We start from the raw sequence: 13,734 nt of genomic DNA, 5'->3' as shown, positions 1-13,734 counted from the left end.
AAATTAAAATCACCACAAAAAGTTTTGTGGTAAAAGATGATTAAAAGAGTTTGAATGCCGAATTAATGAAGAATCTGAAGATTTTATGTAGCTCCCAAACTACAAATAGTTTCCCCAAATAGAGCAGCTGATAATTAGCATTCTTTAGCTTTTGTTTTTATAGGACTTCAACTGCAAATTCATAATCCCAAACCTCTGATGCCATTGCCAAAATTCATGTTGAAAACCTGTCAGTTGAATTATATAGTTTTCTGAGGACAGTGATTTCCTGGATGGAAAAATCATTCTGACTTTTTAGCCAAAATAGCCAAACTGACTGCCACAGCTGATGGTAACAGAAATTGTCTCAATCCCTGGACTGAGTCTGCCAAACACAGCTATCATAACTGCCCTCTGTCCAGCCCTCCCCTCTGCTTTGACCAACTTACTAACACGGAAACCTTCTTGACATCTCGTAGTACCCCAGCAAGAATTCAGATCTCACACACACAGATAACTTTATGGTACAATAGAAATATTCATTAGTCAAGAAACTAAAATGGAGAAGTACAAGCAGTACTCTATCCGTTCTTAAGGTGCATATATTTATGACACAATCAGACCAGATGTAAATGCTTTGTTTCCCAAATTAACCTTTCAAGATTTAGCTACATCACTCCAATTCTTAAGTGCACATCTGCATAATCAAGTGTACTTGCTTAACAAGTCCAGGAGTAATTCTAACAGTGACAAAGGGACTCCCATGCTTAAAATGAAGTGAATGTATAAAACCAGATGTTATTGATGAAAGAGGCATTGTCAAATATGACAAAAATATAAGCCCATGATACATGACATTTTTTCCTCTATGTGTACATACCTGCAGTTTTATTGTAAGCACACATTTCTAACTTCTCTGTTGCACACTAAGAGATTTCTTCTTAGCGTTCTCTTTATTTTCCTATCATTGTATATTAAAAAAGTGCTTGTCTTGCAAATATGATCATAGACTCTTAAAATATCGTTATTTTATTGTAACTGATTACATCTGTTTTGCCATATAATGCTCATGACCAGCACTTCTCCCACTGGGAGGAAATTTTATCTTGCTATTAGCTTGGCCTACATCAAATAACATTATGATGACTGTTTCACATTACTGCTCACAGTGGCAAAAAACACCAAAAACATTTGAACACTTGAGATACAGGGCCAACTCCTGTGCAAAGCTGGTCATATGTTATTTCTATACCAGTTGGTTCCCTCTTGGTTAGTGCTAGAGTCTAGACTACAGAGGAAATTAAGCCTGTCTCCAGACACCACGTATTTATGCCAAAGTTTGGGGTTTTCATGAGTTAATGGCTTGAAAGGCATAAAAAACAGGATGAGCAAAAAGGGTATAAAATGAATGTATAGTAATTAACAATGAGTATATAGTATTAACACTCATTATTTCTTGGACAGCATTTCTTGGTTTACCTTCCTATTCGATGATCATTATGTCAACAGTGCTATGCTGTCATGAGGGGGGATTTGAATGGTGAGACCATAAGGAAAAGAACAATATAAGGAACAGAAAAAATAGAGATATTTAAAGAAGTTAAATGCAGAACAAAACTTTTCTACAGTCTTGTAGAATTATTTGTTTAGAATTCTTGTGAGCAAGTCTGAGCCATCTGTATTCAGATTATCCAAATTATGATAGAAGTCAGGGAAACAAAGATGACTGAAACATTTTAATGCAGAGCTACTTCCTATAAGACACGCAAATCACATTCTGAGCCCATAAAAATATCCTCTCCCTGAGCCTTCAGTCTGCCATTATTAGAAACAATACATACAGAAAAAAAGCACAATGTTTTTTAAGATTCTCTGCAGATTTGTATAAAAGGGCAAAACGCTCGTCTACAGAGAAAAACAGCAGAGCTGGGTGTTTTGGGTTACCGAATCTGCAAATATGTTATTTGCAACAGAATGCAACACAGCAAAAAATAGTCAAGATTACAAAATTAAGTGCAATACATAATATATGCATATTTTAGCATCTGAATTCTATTTCAGGATTATAAGATATAGTATATTTTAGAATTTTAGACCTAAATCTTATCTTTCCTGAATGACTACACTCCTCCCTTGGCAACAGAACTAATGCAGCTATATTAGTTTACCTGAAGAAATCCTTCCCTTTGTTGTTATAGCTGCAGTGTATTAAGATCCATGTAAGTATAGAGGACTTGCAACCTTTTAATGACAAAAATGAACCTTCCCTGTTACTTCAAACAAGTAAAAATGAAAAGCAGATTTGCCATACTGTCTGTAACACATGCAACTTGAACAGAATCTAGAAAGACAAAATCTAATTTTGGATTATGGAACTGCTGCGGTGAGTTGGTCCCATCTAGCAGCCAAGCACCCACAAAGTCACTTATTCACCCTGCTTCCCCAGAGGGGCAGGGGAGAAAATAAGAGTAGCAAGAGAAAGAAACCGCACAGGTTGAAAAAAAGACAAGGAAATCACTCACTAAGTGCTGACACGGGCAAAAGAGACTTGAAAAATTTAAGTTAATTTAAAATATTTAATTGCTGATTTGGTTTGGGGAAACAAAGACAACAAACTTTTAAACACTTGAGGAAAATACCTTTCCTCCCCCTTTCTCAGGTTCAGTTGCACTACAGGCACCTCGTCCCCACCTACTCATCTTCTCCATGTTATTGCTGCAGGCTACGCTCATTCCCTTTAGTGAGGCTACAAGCAATGCAGGATGCTGGGGTAAGAGTGGAGTGGTTTCTTTCAGCCTATCCTTGTTTCTCACTCTATTCTTCCACTGCACCTTCCTTCATACCACTTTCCTCTGCTCTTCTGCTCTGGCATGAGCTCCCTACAAGCCACGGACCCTTCAGGATAGCAGCTGCTTCTGGACAGGTTATCCATAGTCCACTTCTGGGGTATAGCTCTGCCAGCATGGAGCACCTCCTACAGCTCTGACCTTCCTGTTTCTGTTTTTTCAACTTTGTCCTAACAGGGTTGTGGGTGGGGAGTGATGAGCAGCTGTGGGGCTGGCTGGTTGCCTGCTTGTTGGGGCCAACCCCACACAAACTGTAACAACCAGATACAAAACCCTGATGCTCAATATTCTTTTTTAGAATTCATAACCTTTTGTAAATACAAACTGAATTACTTCTTACAGGTCAAGCCACAGATTCCATTTTCTGAGCAGAAATGGCTTTGTCTCTCTACTTCACATTTATTCACATGATGGCATGTCAACACAAATATCTGTTGGGGTTATTTTTCAGAAAAATAGCAAAAATAATGCATAGCTCTGAATTTCAGGGTTGGCAAATTCAAATTGAAAGCAAAATGAAAGCCAAATGAGATGAATGCAAAAGCTACTCACATAACGAGCACGAATCCTCCTGGATTTTTTTGTTACTTGTTAAATCTTACTCCTCCTTAAACACAATACAAAACCTTGTATATTTAATTCCATGGAAATATATATAAATCACATTTTTTAGGCATCCAGTTGAACACAGTCTTATATTGGATTAGAAGCTGGTAATAAACTAGAATGAGCAAAGGGTGCATATTTTTGCATATTGCAAAGGGTGTAAGTCATAGTCCTGACTGGGGAGACTGAAAGAACATGATGATAGCAGAGGGAATATCAGGAAGATTTCAGGCTAAATCTGCAGTTCTTGCAGCTTTGAACAGCACAGACTGCAAGTAGGATTGTCCTACCTTATTTTGCTTTAGCTTTCTTTTCCACATCTATGATTTTTCTTCAGGGTAGATGCTGCCATTATGACATACTTGTGTCAGGTAATGACTTCAGTCCACTAGGCACAGTGACCAAGTCAGACATAAGTTATGCCTGGATATGGATATGTTCTCTCTTTTGCACATGTGTGCTGGTTAATCTTCACCAATTTTAAAATACACTCAACACACTGCATGGTTTGATCCCATGCATAGCTACAATTTACATTATATGTGTTTTTCTACATGAAATACTACTACAGAACATTTTTCACTACAACATAGTCACAGAAGTATGTTTTCTTGTATGGTCCATCCCACCACTACATAACTATTCACTCTGTAGGTAGAACCTTAGTTCCTTTCACAGAGACTGATAATCATGCATTCACAAGCTTGAGGAAAGTCTGAGACAGCTTTTCCCTGTGTGTAAATATAGAATAAAGGAAAACCACATTATGGATTTCACCACAACATATTCTATTTCACCATCACCATGTTTTGGACTTTACGCTAAAGGATTATCTTCCTTTCTTTCCCATTTTTAGCTTAATATTAAAGTCCTTGCTCCTAAATCAAAATACCATAATTCTGCATATATTGGATTATTTCTTCCCATTAAACAAACCAATATTAAATAACCACCATCAAAATTTACCACAATCACACAGTTCACAGCACAGGAGAAGCTAGCTGCAGAGTCCTGAATTTGTAGCAGACTTCAGTTAGTCTTTTGCTACAGCACCATAAGCTTTGCTAATTGGCCATTGATTCCAATCAGGTGTTGAATGGAAACCTCACAAGCCCTCCTTCCTATTAGTGCCATGATGTTTACCGCTTCAAATTACAGAAGCTTCTTTCAAGTTTAGATCCACTTCTTTTAAAGTGAGAAAATACTAAAAGCAGTCAATTTTAGACTAAGTAGATAAAAACTATTGCATCACAGCATAAAAACTTTGAACCAATAAAAATAAAACTAATGATTCTTTAGGTGGACCTCCTATGATTGCTAAGCAATATAAATGGAAAGCAAACATCTGGCATAATTAGTACAGTACTCATTATTTATCTTGTCCTGGCTGAAATCACAGAGGAAGCACTCCATCTACCTCTGGGGTGAAGCCGTTCTTGGACCAGAATACAGTGGTCATTACAGGTTCAATATCAGCCTTTCAAGAGGAGATTACCTTGTTGAAAATATATGATTAAATAGCCTACAATGCAGCTACAGGGGCTGGAATCTGTCCAGGACTGGAATCTGTCCAGGACAATAATAACTCCCACACTTTTCTTGCAAAGAGTGCCCTGGGATCTTTAATGACCCAAAGTGGCTTTCTCTTTGGTTCTATCTCTCAAAAGCCCTTCAGGTCTTCTTTTAGGATCCTGAACCCTAGATATCCCACTGCAGTGCAGAGCTAAAGGAAAATGAAAAGGGCAAAATGTCAATACTATGTATTGTTTAGTATAAAGAATCCCCAAAAGCTCAGGAAACATGTCTTTTTAATGAGAAACAACAATTTGTGGCCAGCTGTTCCACATCGTTATGAGCACGTTAGCTCCAGCAAGATGTACAAATGGAGACTATAAACAGTGCCTTGAAAATAAGGCCTGCATGGATAATCATACCTATTAATATAAATGGCACTGAGAAGAGACAGACTGAGCTCATATACTGACTGACAATTTAGAGCAAAACACACTGTTTTTCTTCACCATCTCAATAACAAATTAGATGTAACATGGGTCCAACAACAAGTGAGCCCCCTTAATGTGTTTATTAAAATGTGAATTAAAATGCTGAGTGGAAACATGGTACTGCATATGAATGTGACAGACACTCTTGAGTTCTTTTACACCATTAAACTGTACACACAATAGGATCTTGCATTGGATTTATTTTCAAAACACAGCATAAGTGAGGGTTTATGCAGCTTTTCTGAAGGCTATTATGAAAAACATACAAGTGCAAGCAAAGAGCTAAGTTTATCACAACCCACAGAACATTTTCTTCCTTATTAATAACAAGGGGTTAGCTAGAGATGATGGAGTTCCAGCAGGTATTTCAACATTTTCTGTCTTGTGATTAAAGAATGTTTACTGAAGAAATATTCCTGTCTAACATTAAATCTTTAGAATTTAGCTGGCAGCAAAACAACTGAAGAAAAAAATCAAGATCCTTATCCATGAGTTTTCCATAGCATAGCAATTTCCTCTGCTGGGTTTCTTTTTATTTTAAATATGTCCATAATAAACGGGGGGGGGGGGGGGGGGGGGGGGGGGGCGGGGAGCATAACATTCACTAAGCTATTTTTCCATAGAGGTGCATTAATGCAAATTAGATAGAATGATTTCTCCCAGTTATAATTGGGCTGAAATGAGGTGGAAGGAACAGAAAGACAATTAACTTTAGGGGGTTTTTCTTTCTTTTCTTCTTTTACTTTTCTTTCCTTTTTTTTCCTTTTTTTTTCTTTTTTTTTTTTTTAAATCTCCAGCAGTTTGGAGTATGTTTGGTGCCTGATGGTACTAGGCTGTTAGTGCTGCCAGGCAAAATTATTCTGAGACCTTCAAGGGGCTCTGTTTATCGCATTTTTCAATTAACCTCTGCATTTTAACTTCATCATAATGTATGTGCCAATTCACACCAAAGAACAAACAAAAATCCCCATTTATTGTCATTATTTCCTTCCTTCATAAAATCAAGTGGCTTGCTTTTTTTCTTTTCCCTTTCTCTCCTTTATTTAATACAGGGAGGAAAAGGACGTAAATTTCAGATTACAGGAGACCTCCATGAGAGGCAAAAGGTTTAATATAAATTACATTTCTACATTAACCTTTCTTTCTTTTGTTTCCTTTTCTGCCAATGAAGTAAGGAAAATATTTTCCATCCAGAAAGCGTGTTTTATTAGTTTTAAAGTTTGACATGAGGGACTTGAAGTAGATACACACAGTTCAATAGTAAACTAAACTCAAGTTTCAGGAATGCAGTCACAAAGAGAAAATCATAATTTTATGACTTTAAGCCCCTTTGCAAGGCAGGAGATGCACTATGGCTAAGAAAGCTGGCACAAGATTCACAGCAGCCATAATGTTAAGCAACGTTAGCTAAGCAAGATTGGTTATAAGGTATTACTGAAATCTCATAGCTACAACTCAGATGATATATTTAACTGCATGGAATAATCCTTTTCTACCTTGTCCCCTTCTTTACCTCTTTCCCCCAAACTAGTGCTGACCATCTGGATCTAGAACAGAAAAGAATGTCACTGTGTGCCCAAATTTGAGCACACAAGTATGTGATACCAAGTCTGCTGAAATAAACACTTTCGGTCCAAACTGGGATTACAAACCTGGGCACCCAGCCTTCAAACAAAATAGGTATGTACATAACAAATTCACAGGTACTTTTACACACACACCTGTTAAATACTACTAGTTGCATGTGACAGGGCTCAAATCATCTACCATTTGCTGACTGGCTGCCTACATGGAAACCAGTCCCCCTTGGTTCACTTTCAAGTCAGGGGAGAGTAATGGCACTTTCAAGGTTTGATTCATTTCACTTCTCTTAGCTGCTTTAGGAAGAGACAAATTGCACTTTAGACTCTACTCACTATATGACTACATCTCTGCTGGCTGTAAATGTAGCCCTAGGCACAGATACTACCCCTGATGAATCCCATCCTTTCTGTTTTTCCCATCATCTGCTCCAGGTACGTCAACTAACAGATCGCTGACTAAATTCAGGAAGTTAATGATTATTAAACATGAGGTAAAACTGATAGGCAATAAGCAAATTTTAGAGAAAAAACTGAGGTAACAGTTTGGAGTGGGATTTGGGGGACTGCACTGAATTTCAGTACACTGTTTTTTTAATTATTATTGTCAACTGCCTGCTGAGTGTTGACAGCCAAATAAATTGTTAATTCTCAATTCCTTTTTTTTTTTTTTATCCAAGTCACAGGTATGTGAATTCTCAGATATTCACTAATAATAAATCATTTTAAAAGCTGTGAGATTTCACTGCATGGTCAGGCATATGACAACTTGTAAAGCAGGAACTAAGCATGACTGATACTTAGAAAGATAGTTGTCCAATGTTTAATCTGGGTAGCAGCTGCATAAAATCCAAGGAAACTTGAAATAAGCCTATATCAAACCGAGAATGGGGGTAAGTTTTGCACTAGTATTAGACTGATCAGTTCAAGTATATTTACATAATCTCCAAAGCCAGGACAGAAAATTGCCTTGCTGTGCAGTCCTTAAAGGACATGGCAAATACTATAATCTGGGCAACAGGACACTCACGTCCAGACTCAGAATTATAGCAGACCAAGTTAAGGCACATATATTAGGACACATTACTATACAGTGTAGGTGTGTGTACACCTCACTAGGCAGGGCAGCTGGCTGACAGTCAAGGCTTATTAGTTTGGTTGCAATCCTATATTAAAACAAAAATCTCACTCTGAACATTCAAGTATGTAAAAATCACTCTGTGTACCAGCTCTACTTGAAGGCAGGTTTACAAACTTTTTACACACTCAGCATCTAGATAAAGCTAGGTGTCCATCACTTTCCAAGAACCACAGCTGTGAACCATCTCCTGAGATTATGCGAGTAAATCAGGCCAGTCCTTGCAAGAAAGAAAAAGTAAATAACATTACTGTCCCCATTTTCTTGCCTCCTTTATTTACTCAATAAATAGACTCAACTTAAAGCAGTCATTTGGAATTTGGGAGATCAGGTTTAAACCCTTTTTTGTCTTAGGTGACTAGAAATCACATCCCTTGCCTACCATCACAAGTGTACCTTAACCACAGAACTGTGGACTATTTTGAGGTGACAATTCTGTTTCTCTCCTGTGAAAACTTTGGTTAGTGAGGTAGGTTTATTGCCAATATATTCCTTGGCACAGATTAGTCTGCAAATGTTGTATAACCTGCTCATTAAAGATTGTCCAGCTCCCAAAGCAGACATGGAACTCAGAACCTGCTCTATGTATTAAATAAGAACATAGATTCCGCCAAACAGCAATTCATGTCAGAAGGGACCATTGACATACAGTGTATCCCAAGTCACTATAGCAGTATAGTTCCATTAAATACTTCAAGCCTCAAAAATAAATGAATAGCAAAGGTAAAATCATAAATTGTAATGTAAAGTAGTATTCCATCAACAGAAAAAACAGAAGGACAGTTCCTTCAGTCTCACAAGAAAATGTAGAAGGTTTCCCTCGTAAAAACTGCAAGTTCAGGTTCCATTAGGACTTGAGTTAAAAGCTTTAGAATCAATTTGAAAAGTATAATCTTCATAAGGTACACATTAAGTAAATGATTCTGTACAAGAATTGACAGAGACAAATCTCTCCTGGCAGCATCTCTGTTCATATTTTCCTTGAACATAGTAAGTCAAAAGTACTTGAACATTCTGGTAGGACAAAGTTATCAGCTAGTGGTAAAAGGTCTATAATCTTTACTTTGTAGATTGTATCAACTTGATTGGAAGAAAAAGGACCATAGGTAGCAGCACATCTACTACCCATGGACTGGTGATCAAACAGGAGGGAAAAAAACAGGTAGAGGACAATGGAAAATTCTCATATGTAATAAGAAATTTACATCAAAGTTGAGAAACTTGAATGAGTGGATTCATTCAGGTATCTCAGAATTACCATCACAAAGGAAAGTCTGAAGCAGAAATCAAAAGTAGAAATGCTTTTGTGATAGCAGCACTTGCAAAATTCAACAGAATCTGACAAGACAAGAATATCTCAAGTGCATCAAAGGTAAAATTCAGAATAATTGAGTATGCCATAGGTCTAAACATACGTGAAACATGGACTCCAGTGGTGTGGATCAAATGACACATTCAGGCTTTTACATTCAAATGCCTCCAAATACATATATGAATAACATATACTGTATAGGACTAACAACTCTTAGAATTAATATTATTGCAATAACTGTGACCCATGAGTCTGTGCACAGAATTTCAAAAAAAGACAGCTGCTGGGTTGGCTTCATCACATGAGGAGAACAACAGGCCTTGCAAACAAAACACATCAGGAACAGTCAAAAAGTAGAGGAAAAAAGACTACCAATGGCCATACAAAAAGAAGCTGGCACACAGAAAAAGTGCATTTGGATGAGGAAATTGTACTAATTAGACTAATTGAACTAATTAGACAGTTTGTCCAAGCTAATAAAAACCACCTTAAGGCCCAATCAGTACTTGAAAATAATAAATCTATGATCATATAAGTCACGAAAAAAGACTGGAATCTTTTCCAGTGGGCTGAAAGGAGCATCTGTATGTGTAAATTCAGTTGACTTCATCTTCGTTTATAGCATGTTGAAACTGATATACCAGTCTAGCATTTTAAGTGTATATACTCTGGATGGCTCTACTAGTACTCTGTTGTGTGGAGGTGTTAAAACACTGTCCAGAATTGCACTTAACATTTCGTCAGTCAAGGTCATATTTTAAGGTGGTATTGCTCCAGCAATTATTACTTAAAAACATTTGTTATAAGACATGCACTTAAGCATTAGTTTAAATGTGCATTGCAGCTTAACTGTTGATACAGCTAAATACATACTTCTTCCATAAATATTAGGGTCTGGGAGGCAACCAGTTTTCCCTTGAGTTTGAACAGAACAGTAAGTTGTACATGTCCTTGTTTACTGCAAGCAGTTTCCTAAGTCATTGGGTTTCACTTCTCTCTTGACAGTTTCTGTAGCAGTTACACTACAATACAGTGCTGTTCACAGATTCAAAGGTGAGCGGAGCAGTCAGTCATCTGTCGCAACAGAGGTTGAACACTCCTTTGGAAAATGGCACTGTTAAAAATTTGTTTTGTTTGTATTTTTTCTATCAATTTTTTTATAGACAATTAAATTTACTGCAAGAAATTCAAGTGCAGATACAGCTGATAGAACAAAATCAGTTAGCAAAAGTCAGACTTTACAGCTCCTATTGCTATTTTTCCTGTTAATTTCCTTCAGAAGTTTGCAGCTAAAAACTGCTGAGCATCCCAAGCACAAAACCCACATAATACTGAATCATATATGTTATTCAGGACACAGAGTAGGCCATAAAATAACCATAAGAACCCATGAAGGAATGTTTTTTTTCTAAACAAGGTACACACTCATGGAAGAAGGCACAGGAATGTTGCACGCCAGTTAAATTAGACTCTTTAGAGTTAGATTTTCCTGTGAGTTAGGAAGTTTTCATAAATCTGAGCAGGAAGTCTGAATGGAAACTATATTTATGGCTTCAGGGTAGAATCCAAGGAATCCAAAGTTTACCAGAGATAAAGATCTACCCTATAGTAGGTTACATGAATTTGGAAGTAGTGAGACTAAAGGAATGGAATATATTTCTTTCAATACTGCATTTTGACAGTCTTCTTGCCTTTGAAAAAAAAAAAGGGGGCCAAAAACTTTACAAATAGTAGGAAATATGTTTATATTTTAAAAAAACTAAAAAACTTCAAAACACTTTAAATTAAATATTTAAGGAATACTTTGAATATAAATGCTGACTATACAAATACTAGTTGTATAAATTATATAATTATATTTGTTTTACAAAGGTAATTACAATTATATGATTAGATATAAATAAAAAAATATATTGTGCTTTTAGGTTATTTTAAATATAACTTGATAAAGATAAGATAGGATGCTAGCACTTCAGGAATCTATTGCAAAATCTTTGTAAATAAGAAAATAACCAGATTTGCCTAATCCAGATATAGTTTTAAATGTGACTATATGGACTAACTTCTGTGCTGCATATATGTATCTTTAATGATGTCAAAGGAAAGCTTCTTACCTGGCCCTACCTTCCTAAATCTACACAGGCTTATGGATGAGCACAGCAAAAGGTTGAACATAACTCTGATATTTTCTTTGTGTGTTGATTTTACTGCAAAAATTAAATCCTAGTTAATTATTCACTCAGTTTATAATGGAATAATTTCCCTCAAAATGATGGAACTAATCAATATAACCCAACTGGATATCTATCCAATGGTGTTCTTAGAGTAATTTTAACTCATTTTAGTTAAATAGTATGCAACCTTTTTCCTTTTTTTTATTTGTATAACATTATTGTTTTGTTGTAAATCATACAAATTCAAAATGTTAGTTTTAAAAAACCCTGTTTCTGTGGGAGTAAGATGCTAGATATTTTATTATTTTTTTAAGCTTGCACATTCCATATGAATACAAATTAGTGTGTGTGTATTTTCCATAACATGCTTGTGCATCCGTCTGGTAGTCTACCAGGCCATCTTCCACCATAACAGCTGAAACTCCACAGGGCTCTCAGGAAAGATACTGCAAGGCAGCAAGCTACAACCAGCAGAACAATTCATCCAGTATTCACCTTCTCCCCACCTTTCAGAGCAAAGTCTGCCAGGTTCTATGCATTGTTTTGGTTACACAAGGCAGCCTATGGATCCTTTCATTCCATTACCCAGGCATCCCACCACGTCTTCAGGCACAAGCCAAGTACATGTACAGTGGAGTAGCCAATTTGGGAAGTACAGTAAATCTAGCAATGCCAGTAAGCACTGGACCTGTTATATCCGCGCAGATGAGCTGCAATGTATGTTCATCATGATGAGATGGAGAGGTAGCATTGCTTTTAGGTTGTACTACAGGTCAGACATCATTCAGACACCATTTAATGCATTATGGTATTTTTAAACTATACAGGAGAGGTCCAGTCTGTTCTCAGCAGTTCCTTCTGTTTTTTACCATGTTACTGAGAGCAGCATTTAGTAAAGGGATTAACACTTGTCTCAACAGTGAGAATGGTTTCCCACACTGCTCCTGCTCTGAATTTGTGGTGCTCTGGAGTACTCTATTCAGTACGTAGCAGTACTCTGAATATGCATAAAGCATTAAAAGAAAAACTCCATCTAACGTTTCCCACATAAATAGCTTGGGTAAATTATTTATGGCCTCACAGTCTCCTGTCATGGCTAATGTCAGTGATTAGCTAATATGATCCCTTGGTACTCTAGCAACAGGTCTGACTGCCTAATAGGAAAACATTCAAACTTATGTCATGGACATCGATTCTGTCACTTCAGAACAAGCTTTCACAGCTTCAAAGTATTCCCCATTGCCAGAGCACTGCCACTTTCTCCAGAAAATTGACTATCTCATGATTTACTCCTCTTAACAATGATCATTCCCTTTGGGCTTGACCTGTACTGCCCTATGAATCTGAAGAACATTAAAGATCATGTCGTGGACAAATAAGGAAATGGAGGTACAAGTTACTAAGTTCCTTTTAGCATTCAGTAGGCATCCCGTGCTAGACAGTTAAAAACCTCTGCAAGATTGAGTTTCCAAAGGTCTGAGACCCAGCATTAAGCTCTCCCACCAATTTTCTCATAACTGTCTTGCATACAATCTACCTGCAATCCATGTAGGAGAAGTTCTTAGAACTGCGGCCACCAATGCATAGAAAACCTGAAGAGGAAAATATGGTTTTAAATAAACAAGGAAATAAGTTGTGCAAAACGAAGACTACATTCCCCATTTTTTGCCACTGTCACCTGGATACAGCTCTAAAGCCAGGGGATTTTAATGTAAAATGCTAATGCATTTCCTAGGAACCTAGCTTCAGCAAAGCTGAAAAGCATCTCTTCAGGCTCAGTGAGACCTGAACACACTGGGTACCCTCTTGAGAACTCCTGGTACATCTTTGGTATGGCTAAAAGAGAAAAAAAGCAAACCTGAAGGAGTCAGCTAGGCTACTAAATATTTTAATGCAACTGTTTTAAAATCCCAAATCCTTGCTGAGTTATGAAAAAGGCAATCTGTTAGTCTGACCTGCACTGAACTGAACATTTTCAGAGCTCATTAATATAAACATTCTCAAGAATTGCTGGCATCCACATCGCACCTATTCAGTAACTGGGGAATGTTGCATCATAGGACAGCTTGCCATCATGTCTAATCTATAATAATCCA

This window comes from Falco peregrinus, chromosome 5 (assembly GCF_023634155.1).
Source record: "Falco peregrinus isolate bFalPer1 chromosome 5, bFalPer1.pri, whole genome shotgun sequence".
In the NCBI taxonomy this organism is placed as follows: Eukaryota; Metazoa; Chordata; class Aves; order Falconiformes; family Falconidae; genus Falco; species Falco peregrinus.
Note: the sequence above shows the minus strand (reverse complement) of the source record.